The sequence below is a fragment of the Palaemon carinicauda genome, chromosome 1 (genome assembly GCF_036898095.1).
Source record: "Palaemon carinicauda isolate YSFRI2023 chromosome 1, ASM3689809v2, whole genome shotgun sequence".
Taxonomy (NCBI): domain Eukaryota; kingdom Metazoa; phylum Arthropoda; class Malacostraca; order Decapoda; family Palaemonidae; genus Palaemon; species Palaemon carinicauda.
In genome coordinates this window covers 336,780,698-336,800,466 of record NC_090725.1, presented here as the reverse complement: position 1 = coordinate 336,800,466, position 19,769 = coordinate 336,780,698, and the positions used below count along the sequence as shown (strand labels likewise).

Here is a 19,769-nt window from a genome sequence, read left to right as displayed (position 1 = left end):
TAAATGGTTTAAATTCTAATAAAGGAACTTTTTATTTGGGAAACCTTTCAGTTTTTTCCTTTAGCAAATAATATGTTTTAACGATATATAATTGGGCTCTTCTCTCAGGTTCTAAGTCAAGAGAGTAGAGAGAGAGAGATAGAGACGGAGGGAGAGAGAGGAGAATTAACGTTTCGTTCAAGCGGGTAACGTTGTTCTCGTTTTTTACTCTTCTCCCTAGTCGCTGTAGGGGAAGAAGGTAAAACGTTTCTAGAGTTTTATTCTTGTTCCCAGGCTTTATGCGGTGAGAGATTTTAAACGTAGTTTATTTGATCTAGTGTTTAGTCTCTTTTCCAGCCACTGAATTCTTTATCTTTAATTATGTTTTTCTTTCAGTGAAATAAGTGCAAACAGAAAATCAAAAGTGATAAAGTGATATGCGCAAAGTGTTAGTGTTGCGTTCGAGGGTTCGTCTGTTCGTGCCAGTTGTTCTCCTAGTCCGGGACCTCTTACAAGCTCCCAAGCCCAGGGGAGAAGTAATGTCGAACGACTTATGGGTTCCACAGGCCTTGATCGACGAACAGACGTTTCCCTCGGTGGTTTCGGGTGTATCTACACACGTTGCCGACGTGATCGCCCCACCCACACAAAGACGAGAGAGCCCATTTATTCCTCGTCTGCGGAAGAGGTTTCTCGCAGAAACCATGGACCAAATCTTGCAGCTTTTTAAGTGCAAGTCGGTCCCTTCCGCGCAAGTCCAACGGCCTAGGTGTAGCCACTGGGTCAGTTCGGACTCGCTGCAGTCATCAGACGACTGCACACTTCCCAAGAGAGGCAAGGTGGTACCGCAACAGGCAGTAACTCCGTCTGTTGCCACACCAGCTGTTTTAGACCCTCAGTCACAACGGACAGTAGCTCTGTTTGTTGCCGTCTTTAGTAGACCCTAGTGGTCCATGCTGCAGACTATGCAGTCTCAGCTTGCTTCCTTCATGCAGGAGTATCGTGCTGAGAAGGTTGACACTGCACCTGTTAACCTACAACCTGCCACGGTTGTGCGCTCAGCAGATACTGCGGCTGCCTGCTCCCACACTCCACCTGTGAGAGCTCCACCACCGATGCGCAGTCGACCCTGCCAGACGCATGTTCATGCTGCACCCTCCGTTGACATGCGTGAGCTACCGCATCAGCAGTGGGAAGGTGCTGTCAAGCTGCCGTGTTTTGACGCAATGCGGCATGCTCCGCAACCCACGGCAGTCCCTCCCACGCACCAGCACTCCGCTTTTGTTGTTGCCAGCTCCCACACTCCGACTGCGGAGAAGGTTGACGATGCACCCGTTGGCCTACAGCCTGCCACGGTTGTGCGCCCAGCATGGCTGCCTGCTCCCACACTCTTGTTGTGAGAGCTCCTCCACCCATGCGCAGTCGACCCTGCCAGATGCATGCTGACTCTCATAGACACACGGAGCACTCCGTTGCCGTGCGTGAGCTACCACAAGCTGCCGTGTTTTGACACGGTGTGTCAGCCTCCGCAACACACTGTGGTTTCCGCCACTCGCCCGCAGCAGACTAGTCAGTCAGGAGTTGAGGCTTCCCCACACAGCTTTGGTTGTTGCCAACTCACAGACTGTCAAGCAGTTACATGACGTTGCCTTCTGGTCTGCTACTAATGCACCAGTGCTGTATGTCCTCACGCACCTGTTGTGGTTGACAGTTCAGTTTTTGACAGTTCACAGACTGTCAAGCAGTTACATAACGTTGCCTTCTGGTATGCTGCTTATGCACCAGTGAAACCCTCACTGAGATAACCTAGCTTTTCTCGGACATGGTTCCTTTAGATGAGAAAGTGCTATTCTCCCTCCTTCTGATATTCCCTTGAGGACTCTGTCATTTGGAGAGGAGCCTTAAGCTGCTTAGCCTCCTATGGACTTTAATTAAAGCATAACATGCTTCCAGGGATGGTAAATGGTTCCGCTTCAGTCGCTAACCCCGTCTGTTGCCACACCTGCTCCCATAGACCTTGGGCTTTGTTGCAAGACATGCAGTCCAAGCTTAGTCCTTGATAGAGGATTTTTTACGGAGAAGAACCTTCTAGCCAACAACCTTCCTACCGGTTGGTTGTACGCCCTGTTGACGCTGAGGTATCCTGCTCACGTCCGCCAGTTGAGATGGTTCCTCCACCGGTGCGACCCAGTGTGGGTTGCCAGTCGCACGTTGATGTTAAGCGACTCTCGGAGGTGGTTGTGGACGTTCACTGTGTCACTAGGAAGACGTTCAACAACCAGCAGAGGTGACTTGTTGTGACGCAGTGCGGCAACCTCAGCAACCCGATAAGGGGTTGTCTGCACAACCCAGACAGTCTAGACAGTTTCGGGTTGTCGCTGTACTTCCTCGCGTCCCCATGGTTGACAGTTCACAGACTGTGCAGCAGTACCATGATCTTGTGTCCGGCTCCGTCACGCATCCACCAGTGCGACCGGATTCAGCGAGTCAGACGTTGCCCACTCCGTTGCCGTTTCCTCATCAGTTTCGGATGAGGAACCCTCTGATGAGGACATGGCTGAACAAGACGATCAACCCCCAGCCCTGCTATCCATCCAGAAGATGCTGAAGAAGGAACACGGCCCTGTCAGGCTGTGGATGAGTCTGGTTAGGAAACTGTCATCCGTGGTTCAATTGGTGTCACTTGGAAGACTACACCTCCGTCCTCTTCGGTATCATCTAGCTCTTCACTGGAAAAGGACAAGACGCTAGAAGCGGTCTCGATCCCGGTTTCCGGAAGATAGTCTGATCTGACTTGATGAAAGGACTTTATCAACCTTTGAAAGGGTCTTCCCCTGACTGTTCAGACTCCCAACCACGTTCTCTTCTCAGACGCATCGGACGTAGGCTGGGGTGTGACCTTAGGCGGTAGGGAATGCTCGGGATTATGGAACTCGAGTCAAAGGACAATGCATTTCAACTGCAAGAATCTTCTGGCAGTACGTCTGACCTGGAAAAGCTTCAGGTCTCTCCTTCAAGGCAAAGTAGTGGAGGTGAACACGGTCAACTCCCTGCTTTGATGTACATCTCCTAGCAAGGAGGGACCTACTCTCTGACATGGTACGAGTTCGCAAGTGACCTCCTCTCCTGTTCAACAGGTCTAGACTTTTCACTAGTAACGAGTTTCATCCAAGGCAACTTGAATGTCTTAGCAGATTGTCTCAGTAGGAAGGGACAATAATTCCAACATATTGGACCCTCCACAAGGATGTATGCAAGAGACTTTGGGTCACCTGGGGCCAGCCAACCATAGATCTCTTCGCAACCTCGATGTCCAAGAGGCTCTCAATACTTTGCTCACCTATCCCGGACCCAGCAGTAGTTCTTATAGATGCCTTTCTACTAGATTGGTCTCATCTAGATCTATATGCATTCCCTCCGTTCTAGATTGTCAACAAGGTACTGCAGAAGTTCGCCTCTCACGAAGGGACAAAGTTGACTCTAGTTGCTTCCCTCTGGCCCGCGAGAGAATAACTTACCGAGGTACTTCGATGGCTAGTAGACGTTCCCAGAACTCTTCCCCTAAGGGTGGACCTGCTACGTCTGCCACGCGTAAAGAAGGTACTCCAAGGCCTCCACGCTCTTCGTCTCACTGCCTTCAGAGTATCGAAAGACTCTCGAGAACTAGAGGTTTTTCGAAGGAGGCAACCAGAGCGATTGCTAGAGCAAGGAGAACATCCACCCTTAGAGTCTACCAATCGAAGTGGGAAATCTTCCGAAACTGGTGCAAGTCAGTTTCCGTATCCTCGACCAGTACCTCTGTAACTCAAATAGCTGACTTCCTCTTATATCTGAGGAAAGAGCGATCTCTTTCAGCTCCCACTATCAAGGGTTACAGAAGCATGTTGGCATCAGTCTTCCGTCACAGAGGCTTAGATCTTTCCAACAATAAAGATCTACAGGACCTCCTTAAGTCTTTTGAGACCACGAAGGAGCGTCGTTTGGTTACACCTGGTTGGAATTTAGACGTGGTTCTAAGATTCCTTATGTCAGTCAGGTTCGAACCACTTCAATCAGCCTCCCTGAAAGATCTCACCTTTAAGACTCTTTTCCTGATATGCTTAACCACAGCTAAAAGAGTCAGTGAGATTCATGCCTTCAGCAAGAACATCGGATTCTCATCCGAAACAGCTACATGTTCTACATCTTGGTTTTCTAGCTAAACACGAGCTGCCTTCTCGGCCTTGACCAATATCGTTCGATATTCCAAACTTATCGTATGGTTGGAAATGAACTAGAAAGAGTATTATGTCCTGTAAGAGCTCTTAAGTTCTATTTTAAAACCTTTACGAGGCCCGTCTGAAGCTTTATGGTGTTCAGTTAAGAATCCATCTTTGCCTATGTCAGAGAATTCTTTATCCTATTTTTATCAGACTGTTAATACGAGAAGCTCATTCCCTTCTGAATGAGGAAGACCAAGCTTGGCTGAAGGTAAGGACACACGAAGTTAGAGCTGTCTCAACTTCCGTGGCCTTTAAACAAAATAGATCTCTGCAAAATATATTCGACCCAACCTATTGGAAAAGCAAATCAGTGTTCGCGTCTTTTATCTTAAGAATGTCCAGTCTCTTTACGAGAACTGCTACACTCTGGGACCATTCGTAGCAACGAGTGCAGTAGTGGTGGGGGCTCCACCACTACAATTCCCTAATTCCAGAACCTTTTTAATCTTTCTCTTGAAATATTTTTGGGTTGTCCGGAAGGCTAAGAAGCCTTTCGCATCCTACTTGATTTGGCGGGTGGTCAAAATCATTTCTTAAGAAGCGCCTAGATTAGAGGTTTTGATGAGGACCTTTAGTATGGGTTGCAACCCTTCATACTTCAGCTCCTAGGAGTCGCTCAGCATCCTATGAGGATCGCGAGGCTCAGTAAGGAAGACGTACTTAAAAAGGCAGAGTAATTGTTCAAGTCGTCTTCCTTACCAGGTACTTATTTATTTTATGCTTGTTATTTTGAATAACTGCTAAAATGAAATACGGAATACTTAGCTCATAATGTCAACTTGTAATGCTGGTCTCTACCCACCCCCCTGGGTGTGAATCAGCTATATGATCATCGGGTAAGTTTGATATTGAAAAATGTTATTTTCCTTAGTAAAATAAATTTTTGAATATACTTACCCGATGATCATAAATTAAAGGACCCACCCTTCCTCCCCAATAGAGAACCAGTGGGACAGAGGAGAAAATTGGTTCTTTGTTGACATCGAGTACTTGAGTACCTACTTGACAGATGGCGCTGTTGATGTACACCCCCACCTGTATAGCGATCGCTGGCGTATTCCGCCCGTAGATTTTTTCTGTCGGGCAGCAGGGATGCAGCTATATGATCATCGGGTAAGTATATTCAAAAATTTATTTTACTAAGGAAAATAACATTTTTGTCTTTAGTGTTGTTTAAAACACGTTATGGTTTTGTCTTCACTCACTGGATAATGCAGTGATCTATAAGTTACTTGGAGCCCTTTATAGCCTATGGAATTATTTAGAGCAATCTTTTATATATGGACTTATTTGCTACACACACAGTTCTAAGGACCTATTTTGTGGACTCATTGGATTGACTATTTAATGTCATGGTTTCCTTGTTTCTATTCAAGTAATTTCTGGTTTTATTTTTTCAAATCTTGTTTTCAAGAGCTCCAGTTTTCTCGTCTATCTTTAGGCTCCGGAGGTATGTGGTATTACTCTGTGTAAGAGTGTTGTAGGATTCAAGATTTATAATTATTCTGATAATGTTACTTTTATCTTTTGGGTGATATTTAAAAGAGAACTTCCGTATCATTGTAATTCAAGGTATGTTGCTCATAGTAGCCCCTTAAATTTTTCCTCCTATGCAATCGGCCAAACGATCATAAAACTGGCGATAAATTTGCTTTATCCCTTTTGTACCTGGAATAACGAAATATAGAAAGCCTAATGTTAAGAAAATTGCATGTATATTACTAAGGGAAAACGGTGAACAATAATCAGCTTTAGCTTTCCTCTAATTAAAAATAATGAATTACCTTTTACAAATCAGTTTTCTAAGGAAGAAAACAAACTAGAATCATTCTTTTTATTTATATGTTGATAAAGAATAGTATAATATCTTTTTCTTTAATGTGTGGATAATTCTTAAATATTAGTCAAATTTCATTTCAATACCATGTGTAAATCATTCTTAAATATCAGTAAAATTTCATCCCAATACCATACGTGAATATTTCTTGAAATATTAGTCAAATTTCGTCCCAGTACCCATTCATGCCCTGACTTTTTTGTGTTACTTTACAACTGTATTTTCTCTCTCTCTCTCTCTCTCTCTCTCTCTCTCTCTCTCTCTCTCTCTCTCTCTCTCTCTCTCTCTCTCTCTCTCTCTCTCTCTCTTGTATAAATTGAAACCATTTTGGCATTGTATTCTAGGTTAATTGGCCTTGATTTTAGTCCTGCCTTTGACCGTGTTAATCATGAGGCCCTTGTTTTCAAACTGAAACAGTTGGGAGTGGGTGGGTTGTTTCTTAGCATTATTATTGATTTTTTAAGTAATAGATCTCAAAGAGTTGTTGTTGATGGGCACCATAGTGATTATAGGAATGTGATATCCGGTGTTCCACAGGGTAGTGTTCTTGGCCCATTACTTTTCATACTATATACACATGACATGTGGTTTGGCCTAGAAAACAAGCTTGTTGCATATGCAGATGATGCTACTCTCTTTGCATCAATTCCATCCCCTGAATGTAGATCTAGGGTTGGTGAATCCCTTAATAGAGATTTAGCTAGAATTAGTGCATGGTGCAAATTATGGGGTATGAAGTTGAATCCTAACAAAACTCAAAGTATGATTGTAAGTAGGTCAAGGACGGTGGCTCCTCAACATCCGGATCTCAGTATTGATAATGTTTCTTTAAATATGTATGACTCTTTCAAAATTTTAGGTGTGATTCTCGACAGTAAATTTACTTTTGAGAAACATATAAGGTCTCTGTCTTCTTCAATTGCACAAAAAATAGGCTTATTGAGAAAGTCTTTCAAGATTTTCGGTGATCAATCTATTCTGAAGAAGTGTTTTAATTCTTTCATTCTACCTTGTTTTGAGTATTGTTCTCCTGTTTGGTCTTCAGCTGCTGATTCTCATCTTAATTTGTTGGACAGAAACTTACGGTCTATTAAATTTCTTATTCCTGATCTAGATATTAATCTCTGGCACCGTCGTTCAATTAGTTCATTATGCATGTTGCATAAGATTTTTCATATCTCTGACCATCCTTTACATTCAGATCTCCCTGGACAATTCTATCCTGTTCGTAATACTAGGCTGGCAGTTAATTCTAATAGCCAGGCCTTCTCCATCACGAGGCTCAATACTACGCAGTACTCTAGAAGTTTTATTCCAGCTGTTACCAAGTTGTGGAATGATCTTCCTAATCGGGTGGTTGAATCAGTAGAACTTCAAAAGTTCAAAGTTGGAGCAAATGCTTTTTTGTTGACCAGGCGGACATGAGTCTTTTATAGTTTATTTATGACATATTTGTTTTTGATGTTGTTAATAGTTTATATATGACATGTCTGTTTTGACGTTGTTACTGTTTTTAGAATGATTTATTGGTAATTTGTTCTCTTCATTTATTTATTTCCTTATTTCCTTTCCTCACTGGGCTATTTTTCCATGTTGGAGCCCCTGGGCTTATAGCATCTTGCTTTTCCAACTAGGGTTGTAGCTTGGATAGTAATAATAATAATAATAATAATATTCAGTAAATGGTCCAATTACACCCCTCCTCTCTCTCTCTCTTTGTATAAATTGAAACCATTTTGGCATTGTATTCTAGGTTATTCAGTAAATGGTCCAATTACACCCCTCCTCTCTCTCTCTCTCTCTCTCTCTCTCTCTCTCTCTCTCTCTCTCTCTCTCTCTCTCTCTCTCTCTCTCTCTCTCTCTCTTCTATGGATGATTGACAGTGTAAAAAATGTAGGTGAATGAATGAATAAGCTATGGTATAAATAATGTCAAGAAATATTCTTGAAATTAAGCCCAGATTATTATATATTTATGAATGAAAATGTACTCGGATTAAATATTAATAACATTATAGGTTGTAAATTCAAGTTTGATACTACGGATTTAACGAACAAGTGTTTTTGATAAAGTGTTTAATGTTTTGATAAATAGAAATAAGCTATGGCATGTCAACTCCCAACACTGATTTTTTACTTAGGAAATAAAGTAATCTAAATGGTGTGAGTGTTGATTGGTAATAGAAAGGATCTTTCATTAATTAGGGGATTTAGGAGGCGACTTCAGCAAGTAGATCATTAGTGATTCTCTTCTGCAGTGAAATTGCTTAATTAGTTTCTTGGGTCAATAAAACCTTAGTGTAAAGTGCTTCTGTTTAGCTAGAGGGAAGGAGAAGAGTTTGGAGTCATGTGTTTGTATAGATGATTAGTGGATTTGTGATTATGTATAAAATAGATGAGATATAAACTAAATGCATCTTAAAGGGCACTCCAATCTAAGGAAAAGCCTTTAAGTTCCATGTTCTCTCTCTCTCTCTCTCTCTCTCTCTCTCTCTCTCTCTCTCTCTCTCAAGGGGCTACATGAATATACCTTGAAAAATTATATACTAGTTGTTAAAAGTAAAAGACTTTTCTACATTTCGATATAAGGGTGAATTATGAAGAAGTTCTCTTTTACTTCAACCTGATGCTCTCCTGCAATTTCAGATCTCCCACTCCCCATCCTTGATCCTTCCTTATCCCAATTTGGAAATGTTTTAAAAAATAACTCTCGCCTCATATGGCTGATTGAGTCTCCCTCTGCCCCCTCCTCTTTGAGCATCAGCTTTTGCCATTTTATTCCTCACCATAAGATGGGTTAAAAGGTCCATGTGATAGTTCCTGATCTTAACTAGAGTATCCACTTGTTCTTTTAGACTGTTATTTTATTCCCCATGTACAGAATTTGTTCATTCTTTTACTGCTGTCTTAAGAGCTGTAGTTTAATGTGTTGACTTGAATATATTGTACTTGTCAAAGACTGACAGCGTGTCTTGGTAAACATCTTGGATTTTAGTCTGCTTTTCGATCCAGCTATCTTGTCAGTGGAGGTTTTATCATGACAGCTAAAGTCATGAAAAATATGGCTGTGCTATCCCATTATTATCTTGTTCAAAAGCCTCAAATTAATTAAGTTTGTAATGGTTTATCAGATTTAATGATTTGTTATGAATGATCATATATAGATCAAATCCATTAGAATATTTGAAAAAGCTTGCATTGTAAAAGGTTATAATGTCAAATGTACAGGTTTTGGTAATGTCAATCAGTTTCATTTCTAGAAAGGTTTCATGCACTTTTGTCAATGACAAAAATATCAAATTCGTTATGAACTGTGTAATGTAAGTAGTGTAAAATCTATCTAATGTAAAAGGATTGTGATTCAATGTGTTCCAGACATGTTTAAGCTCGTTTGAAGTTAATATGTAATTGATGGTAACTGTTATTTCCAAATATTTTTATCAATAAAACTTCAAGTTCAGGTATAATTAGAAAGTTAAAGATTAAGGATAATTGTACTTAACGTAAGTATTTCAAGGAATTTAGTAAGATGGTTATTTTGAAGTCTTGCATTTCAGAGCTTTCTATTATGGCGAGATACCTGGGCTCTCTGAAAAGGTGCACAGCTCGGTTCAGAAATTCCATTTTGTTTCTTGTCTCGTGTCGTTTGTGCCCATGACATAAAGGAGGGATAAATAACACTAGAATCATTTTAAAGAAATTGTGTAAAAAGTTCTTGAATATCTAGTCGTTAGCGTGAAAACTGTGCAGATTAGTGTGTGCGTGTGTGTGTTTGTGTTGTTTAAAGGGTGTGAAAACTGAATTGGTATGAAGAATAGGGGTATAAATCATTAACAAATATTTCTTTTCAGGTTTGAGTGTTTGAAGTTTTGTTTATTTGTTTATATTGGTAAAGGTGTGAAATTTCCATTTCCATAAAATTGCTTTATATACGTATTCTCATAAGGTTTTTCAAAGATGAATTTATTTCTGGGTAGCCCTTTCGGTTAATGCAATACTAATGTGCAGAAATAGTCCTTTCCTTAAACAGTATCATTCTTTGACGAAAATTCATAACATTATACGAGACGTCTTTGTTTTCTGAAGCAGCAGATTTCACAATAATTGTTATATAGTACTCAAGAGTTTGTAATACCCTTAATATAATTATTTCATAATCCGCTTTACTCCTTTTTTATCTTAACTATTTTTATTGTTAGACATTTTGACAAAATTTTCAAATTGTCAGATTATACACAGATTCGTGCATAACATTTTTGTGAAGCCATTGTAGCTTTTGTTCATTTGCTAGATATTCTGGTCTTTTGACCAGTGTTTTTGATCCTAGATAAATGGTATAAATTAAGTCCTGTTCGAAACTAGCTAAAACTTAGATTAACATTGTAATGATTAAAATATTCCACACTCAGGACATGGATAGTTATTAAAGTAATAAAAAACCTTACTCGTTATTCATAATGAGGCATTTATAAATTGTCATATTAAAAAAGGGTATAATTTAAAATCTTAAAGTACACTATTAAAGGTTATGCCTTTCGATGACTCTTAAGCACACAATGCTCACATTGAAAGTAATTATTTCTTTGCCCAGACCCTTAGAGGATACCATTGATATAGTCGTTTGCCTTGAGGGATTATCTGAGCTCACTCGTTCTTGAGTATTTTAAGTATGAAATTGAGTTTTATTTGAATAAAACACCGTATAGTGTCAAACAATCTTGGCTATCAAAATTCCACAGTTATATACGTTGTATATTAAAGATATACACCTCTTAGGATTCTCTGTAGGCGTTACTTAGCGGTCTTGGCAACGTTCCTTCAGGTCCTACTGTAGCTGCACTAGCTTTAATGCCTTCAACTTTACCTCCTTCCTCTCTGTCTTCATTCCTCCGTCTTACTGTCCTAGCACTTTATAAAATTTACTTCAAATTGCACCTGTAAGGTTTTCCCCCGGTTTCACTTGAATGCTGAATGGTCTCTCAGGACCAAGCTCTGGGTTATATTCCTAGATTTAATCCAATATCCGTCTTAAAAACGCTCACCTCATGATTCCTCGTCGGAGAATTATTTTCTTATTAGTAGCGGGATAAATTATTTTAAGACACTTTTACTATAAGATTTTTTTTTATTAATCACACATCGGTATAGGGAAAGTATTAAAACCTAGTACATTTTTATCCAGTAAATTTTGATCCTTGATATGAGTGTCTGGTTTAATTGTGAGGAGAATTTCCAAATACTGAATGTTGTGAAAATGTTAGAAATTCCACTGCAAAGAATCAGGGTTATTTTGTGCTAGAACTGAGTGATTGATGTGAGATTCTTACTGAGATATTAAGTCGTTCTTTTGCCTAAGATGGACAAAGGAAGTTAGTTGGCAATATTTCCTTAAAGAAGTCACACTGTACGGATTTTAGTCGCAGCTTTTTGTAAATAGATATGGATTAGGATTGCAGATTTTTCGTGTAGAATTAGAGTGGGTTTCGTATTGTAACTTATGTAGCTTAGTTTCTGAGGAAATTTCCTTTATGTGAAAAGGTGAAAAATATCTCCATTTCATTTAGCAAGTATAACACCCAGTCAGTCAGCCCATTGACAAGATTTAAACTCAAGTTTCTTCAAAATAGTGGTTTCTAAGAGTGTAAGATCATCAGCTTTAGTAAACAGAGCATATAAAATATTTTATTTCAAGTTTTTTAAATACCCCGTGTTAAAACTTTCAGAATGTATCGCTTGAAGTTTTAGTATATAATTAAATAATAATAGATTTTCTGATATAACTTTATATTTAACTTAGTTTAGTTTCTATCAGAGTTTATAAAAAATACTTTAAGAGTAAACTATTTTCTTGATTTTAGAGTTTTGAAGTATTAATTATGATATTTGTTGAACTAGAGAGAATTTCATTCATTAGAAAGTCTCACAGAAGTAAATTATAGATATATTATAATTCATCTTTTTGTTCAGAGAGACTTGAGTTTGATGCTTCGCTCTTTATAAGTATTTGTTTTCCTAACATTAATTAACTTGTATAGTTATAATTCCTGGTCCTTTGTTTCTCTAATACGAAAACGATTCTAGTTTTTATTCTGAATTAAAACGCGTAATGAATTCATCATGATTAAACGACAATAACTTGGTAAACTGCTGGGTATTATAGATAAAATTAACTTGTATAGAAGTTATAATTCCTGGTCTTATGTTTGTCTATTACGAAAAAAAAAAAATTTTTTTATTCAGAATTAAAAAGCGTAATGAATTCATTATGATTAAATTTCATGGCGAACTACTGAGTATTATAAATTAAGTTTTTATTAATCTAAAGATATATTTGCCTTCGTTAGTGTTCTTTCCAAGCACCTTATATTGAAAAGTATTTGGAAGCTCAGATATTTTCGTTATCCACGAAATACTAAAATCATATTTATTTTGTATTGCTTTTTCAATAGAACATTATCTCGGTCTGTCTGTCTCTTGCATCTGAGCCCACTCTAGTAACTTTAAAAAAAAGGCATTTTAAACATCATTTAATGCTCGTCTAATCTAAAGTCTGTTAAGTACAAAAAACATCCAGAAATAATTATTGTTCTAAAATAACTTGATCATCTTACTATTTTGACCATAACTTGTAGTATTATATTGAGTTACACAGGACCTGCGTAAAATATATAATAGATAATTAATCATCTTCAATTATTGGTCGAAGATATTTTAGTCAAGGAGTATATGCTCGTGGTGGAATAGTAAGGTATTATGAGTAGATAATAGTATAGTATAAGGTGAAGAATGTAATTTAAATAATTATATGATAATAATAGTATATTAAGGGCTCATATGCCTAGGATAGTATACTATAGTAAGGAAGTATAAGCTGAAGATAGTATTTAGCGGAGTTAACTTTAATTGTGTGTGTTGAAGACATATTTCTAGGATTATTGTATATTTTTGGCATATTGGTTTGTCATTACAAATTATAAAACTTAATCTACCTCAAAGTGTAGGTAAATATTCAATTAGAATCATATTCATTAAACTATTTATCTGCGTGGATAAAGAAAGCAATTTTCATAAGGTTATTTTTTTTTTTTTTTTTTTTTTTTTTTTTTTTTTTTTTTTTTTTTTTTTTTAGATAGTGTCGTTAGCGAAGTGTTTGAGGGTATGCATTTGAGAACTTTATTACTCAGTTAAAGTGATTTAGGTGTCCACGTGTAAGATGAATGCGTACTTCGGTCCGATCTGACTGTCTGCTGGGAGGAGTAGCAAGGATGGTCAGGGCAGTAGTCTTGCACGGCTCTTCTCTTTTACCCGACTCAATCATGTGCATTAAATGGGGCGAGACAGGGAGGCAACTTGGCATTTGTGAATCTTGTCTGCTTTTGAGCGAGCTTCAGGTGTCTGTAGTAATGGATCGTTCTGAAATTGCACAAAAGGCTTGAAAATTACCATTTTACTTTTAAGTGTTTTTATTTTTTTTCTATTCTAGAATTGCTAATTATTTTTCTTGTTTTAGTGTATAAGTTCACGTTTCTCTGAAGAATTAACTAACTCCTTATCGATGGAACCTGTCTTAAAGTAATGTAGATTAGGATATAAATATTTTACTATTTAACTTCGGGGGAGCTACAAACTATTCCTGGAGTCTTTAAATCACAATCCTGATATCATTGTTTATAAAATTATCAATAAATGTTAAAAAAAAAAATAAAAAAAGGAAAAGGAAAGCATTCAAGGGCCTAGTAACATTGCTTCCTCAGAAGAAAACCTTGCATTAAGTTTCTGGTTACTAGGTGGGACAGGGGATGGCCTTGGTGGGCTTTCCTTTTCCTCTTTTTTTATTAATAATTTTATATATCTATTAGAGAAAGCACTACTTACTTACACAACCATGAAATATGTAATCTCAAATGCTGAGCTTCAAACGTACTTAGTTGTTCATAAAAGAAAATGGACGGTGTCAAGAGAAACAAAGAAAACGAGACCTTTTGTCATGCAGTGGACCATATTGGATGAAGGGAGACTCGTCTAAAAGCCTTTCTTTGTCGAATCTTGGGCTTCATGCATGCCAAGCGTTAAGTTTTCTTTGTATTCTGGGTGTTTAAAGCTTTCAGAAAATGGGATTTCATTAATTTGATATTATGTCAATGACTACAGTGTTTGTATTTCCATTGTTTAACTAAACTTATGGTATTAAAACCTGTCTGATGTTTGACATTAAATCTTTTACAATAAAAGTCTTTAACGAATTTCAAAGTTTTTCTTCAGCCATATTGTGTTAATTTAAAGCTTCAATTTCATATTTAGATATGATTGTATACCTAAATTTAAAATATAGTAGTTTCAAGTTTAAATAAATATCAGAGGCTTTTGGGTAATATTAACTAATGGATAATAATGCCATAATTATTATGACTTTAGTCAGATAATAACCTACTTAACTGTTGACAGCTGAATTGAAAAGTGAACTTTGATCCATAATGAATTACGGAGATGCAGTTCAGCCATCTTGACTCTACTTTATATTCATAAAACACTGGTACTGCTGCTCTTATCCGCCAGTGAGGGAGTGAACAAACTCTGTATGTGGGATGTCAATAGCAGTCCAAACGGACTAGTGGCTAGTTAAGAGAAAGGACTATTTCATGAGCGTTTTGGCCCATTTTTCATGGGGAATAAGGCATTTGCTGGTGCTAGAAGAGGCAGGGGGTCGTTTAGGGAGAACACTCGGTCATATGAGGTTTAATAAAGGGAGAATACTCCAAAGTCTTGACATTTTCATTTTTTTTATCCGTTTTCTTTTTGTATACCAGGGAAGCTAAATTAAAAAGTGTAATAATACTTATATGCATTTTATTTCGGAATTTCTGTGAGGTTACATTTTTTTTTGCATGGTAAATATATCTTTAGTAATATACCTCAAATATTTAACTTGCTACATGAGGTATATTGCTTAAATGTAAAATATAAATGCCAGCAAGACAATATTACAAAATAAGTTAAAATTGTTTTTAATATTCTGGTGTAAATAATAGGTATTACTTTAAAAAGGTCTATTGCACAAGAATGATTGGCATAGACGCAAATACTTTAGATACAAGAGCTGGGATCCTGAATGATATTTTATGGTAATAAAGTGATATACCAGTGCTAATGGTATAACTACATATATTGAATAGGTAATGGCAGATGGTGCAACATTTTGACGTCAGTAACATGGGCATTATTGATAACATGAGTCATAATATAGGATCCTTGTAGTCAGAGCTGGAAATGGTTTAATCATAATATCAAGTACTAGATACTTGAACAGCTAAGGAAAATCAACTCATTTGTCAAGATGAACAATCCAGGAATTCAGCAATGGGCCGTTTTTTTTTCTTATAATCCCCATAAATGTTAAAGCCTAAGATTTTGCTAATTTTTAAATTGAAATAGATAGGCAAGACCAGTCTTATAGGGTTCAGGTCGATTCTGAAAACTTGTCTAGTAAACTATTCTTAGAAATACCTTACTTGATTTGTGCAGGCACACAAATTCTGTATTATTTATTACTATTATATTACTATTTATTACTATCATTTATTATTATTTATTACTATTATTTATTTAGTTATATATTATTATTATTATCATTAAAGATCATAGGTGGAAAAGCAAAATGCTATAAATCCAAGGGCTCCACCGGGGAAAAATTAGTCCAGTGAGGAAAGGAAATAAGGATTTAAATGATAAAGCAATGAACAATTTAAGTAAAATATTACTAACAAAGGGCCCTTGCAAATCAAATTGCGCTTTTTTGGAAGTAGTCTATTGAACAAAGGTTGTTCAGAGAACAAATCTCCTTTATAAGACTAGTCTTACATTTCAGTCTTAGTTTTCAGAAAGTAATAAACTCTCTGGCTTTAGCATTTCTTATGTCCAACTTGAGGGTATGAAGTTTACTCTAATTAGCTATTCAAATACCTTTTACTCAATATTATAAATAAACTCATTCCAGTTCTCTGACTATAATGAACCTATGTTATGATTAAAGTAGTCCATAATAACCATATTACTAACATCAAAATGTTTGGCATTCAACCTTTACATATTCAATATATGTAGTTATACCAGTAGCATTGTCCTGTCCTTTTTTGTCATAAATTATCATTCAGGACCCCTGCTCTTGTATATAAAATATTTTCGTCAATACAATTTTTTTTCTTATAAATTTGAAATTTTTAAGTAGCACCTATTATTAACACAATATTTGAAATAATCATTATAACCAATGTACATTTATGAGTTATACAAGCATCTGTTGCCACTTCAATTTCAATGATTAACAATTGTGCTTAATAAAATCGTAAATAACAAAACAGTATTTTATTGCATATAAAAAGCTACTGGTTTTAAACATTTGATACCTGGTTGATTAATTACCCTTTTCACTTCAGGTCATATTTATAATGAAATTATAATTTAGATTTGACAAGCAATTCTACCTATGAGCCCACCTTCGATAAGTTTAAATGATACCATCTACATTTCTATTAAAATTAAAAAGTTCATCCACAACATTACCCCCTTCAAAATACTACATTGAAAGGAATATCACAAGAAATTACCTAAATGGTCTAAGAAACCATCATATATTTTTCTTATAGCTTCCCTATAGGTAACCATTCCTTGTATTTCTAAAAAAAAATTAAATTTTTCATTTTAGCTTCACTATAAGTCATTATTCCTTACAATGTGCTAAATAATTAATCACGACAAGATTAATTATTTCTCCCCAAAATTATTGCCTAAATACCTCTAATTTCAACTGGCTATCAAGAAGCAGCTGTTCCTGAGTACCCTCTACAAAATATTAATCCTGGCCCGTTCATTAAGTATAAAAACTACTTGAAGTCTTTAAGGAATAATTTTGAAGTTTTACATTAAAATAACCAGTTTTGGAATATCTGCTTCAAGAAATATTGCGTGCACATTGATATAAAACTACATAACTGATAGTTACCATAAATTAGATTACTATTCCTTTCATAAAAAATAAACTAATTTGTAAAATGTTACACTAGAACAAATATTAACCTTTTTGGATATATACTACACTCGAGTACAATGTAGTTACATGCATTTTGTCTATAAAAATATGCAAAGCTTAAAACCAGTAGACATGACATTTTATTCTTTTACTAGCAATTTTGTCATTCTAATATTTGGAAACAAATTTAAGTTTCCTAAAATGAAGAAAAATTAATAGGATTATTCTACTACTGTAAACAAGAATTTGGAAAATTATACGTGACCAATATAATTATAATATTGATATTTTGGGAAAAATTATTAGTTTAATAAAAACTGAAATGTATTTGATATAAAGTTTTGAGATTAAGATTTTAAATACCTTATGAAAAAAGTTTCAAAACAATGTAACCTTACTTTGAAACCGGTATATTTTATATTGTGGATATAACCTTACTTCCAAGATATATGAGAGAGAGAGAGAGAGAGAGAGAGAGAGAGAGAGAGAGAGAGAGAGAGAGAGAGAGAGAGAGAGAGAGAGAGAGAGAGACTGCTTAGCAATATTATTTAAGACTTTACTGTTATTCACTTCACAAATATTCATAATTATACTATTTATGTCTTACCCTGATTTCCGTTGCACACATGGATTAGTTACTAGTAAAAAATTTAAAATTATCTAATAAATGAAAATTTCTCCCTTTGTTTACTTGAAACATGAAAAATAATTCGAGTACTAGCGTTGTTTATGAAACATTCAGCTAAGCAGTGTATCATTATTGCAATAGGGAAGGAAATATGACTTTTCTTTTACTTCTGTAGTATATTCATAGTAACGGGGTGGGGGGGGGGGGGGGTATACAATGTTGATAGCTGGAATATTTTAGCTATTCTCCCCTACCTCAAAGTAAGAAATTACTTTAAAGGGCTAGAAGAATGGGGCTAATTGGCGATCCTATAAAAATGCAATAGATGCTACCTTAAGCAAAGCTGTTATACCTTTTAAGAGAACATGGGGCTACTATCGATTCGACATTGTATATAAAAAATCAAACCAGTTGCTAATTACTGAATGAAAGTGTCGAATGAGAAAAAATGGTATACCTAGACAAAAAATGATATTCATAGAGTTGAAATAATGATTTTGAAATTATATCCACATTTAACTAGTGTACTTTAATATGCAGATTGTAGAATGAATTTAAAATCGTATACATAAAGATTAATGCTATTGATAGAGTCGACATAATTGGTTGGAGGTTATATCCACATTTAACTAATGTACTTTGATATGCAGATAGTTGAATGAATTTGAAATGGTATACACAGACAAAAATTACTGATATCCACAGAGTTGAAATAATTGGTTGAAGTTACATCCACATTTAACTATGCACTTCAATATGCATATTGTAGAATTAATTTGAAATGTTAAACATGAAGATTAATGATATTCATACAGTAGAAATAATTATTGGGAAGTTATGTCCACATATAACTAATGTACTTTAAACTTTATTGTAGAGTGAATTTGAATCGACTGCCAGAAAGATAATTGATATTTTCCCTTCAGTCACATATTTATACAACTTGTTTACAGTATTTTACACAATTTTACAAATGATATGATCTAGAAGTATGTTAAGACATTCAGAGGATACAGACACTTGATTAACAGCTAGTTAATAAAATTTGAAAACACGAGCAGCAAATTTTTATGAAAAAAAAAAATCATTTACATTTGTTGGTCTTAATTGGTTTTTAACGTTATAATACCCATTTTTTTTTCAACCAAATTAACAATTATGCATATGAAAGTAATCCATTTATCATTACCTATAATAATTACGGGTGAGTATTTTAAGAGATAATAAGATATCTTTATCATTCGTTATAATCGTTTTTGCCAACTAGTTTTCAGGCAACTGAAGAAGTGATTGTACTTAATATCAAATACTAATTAAGGAATGGTTATCTGAATCTTAATTAGAAACCTGAAAAAAAAAACTAAAATGTTGATATGGACCTAATTTTCAAGTTAAATCTTGGGTGTTTGGATTTTACTAGATAAAATATTACATCGAATAAAAACGATCCAAATTTAACTTTATATGGACTAGCTTTGTAATTATGAGGACCTAATAAAATACTCACTACTAGACTGAGTAAAAGTTAATAGCTTAGATCATTAACTTCACGACTTTCAGAAATACTCTTTGATTAACCTAAAATAAGCTGGTAATATAGTTGTGAAAATTTATATTACTTATTAACAGTAACTCAACTAGTTCTATTTTCATCTTCAATTGATGATTGCTATTGACCGTATGGGATATGAAATGTCCGTTGTGACACACAGTCCCATAAAATCTCAATAACTCAGGTCAGTTGAACAATTCGAGATATTTTGAGTACAGCACTCCAGAAAAGTGCGATGATGGAATGGCCACTTCAGTTGGGACGTTTTACCGGTGCTCCTTTTGAAATTAAAAGTTAATCAAATCAATTTTTTTTTTTTTTTTTTTTTTTACTGTAGTATAATCTGTGGTTATTCGCTGCTGATCATCATCCTCTTTCGAGCAGGAGGCTCCTTCTCTTTTGATGAATCTAGTCTGAAAAATACATAAAACATGTTAGTTGTACAGATATATCAGTCTTATTCAAATCTTTTACTGTGCATTTCAG

At 35.8% G+C, this 19,769-nt stretch overlaps 1 long non-coding RNA gene across 1 annotated transcript in view; it reads right to left on the bottom strand.

Moving 5' to 3' along the window:
• Window positions 1-17,553: 17,553 nt before the first annotated feature.
• Window positions 17,554-19,769, bottom strand: part of LOC137658856 (uncharacterized) — a 33,349-nt gene continuing 31,133 nt past the window's right edge. The window contains exon 3 of the long non-coding RNA XR_011047444.1: window positions 17,554-19,696. This is a non-coding gene — a long non-coding RNA (uncharacterized lncRNA). The remainder of the gene's footprint in view (window positions 19,697-19,769) is intronic.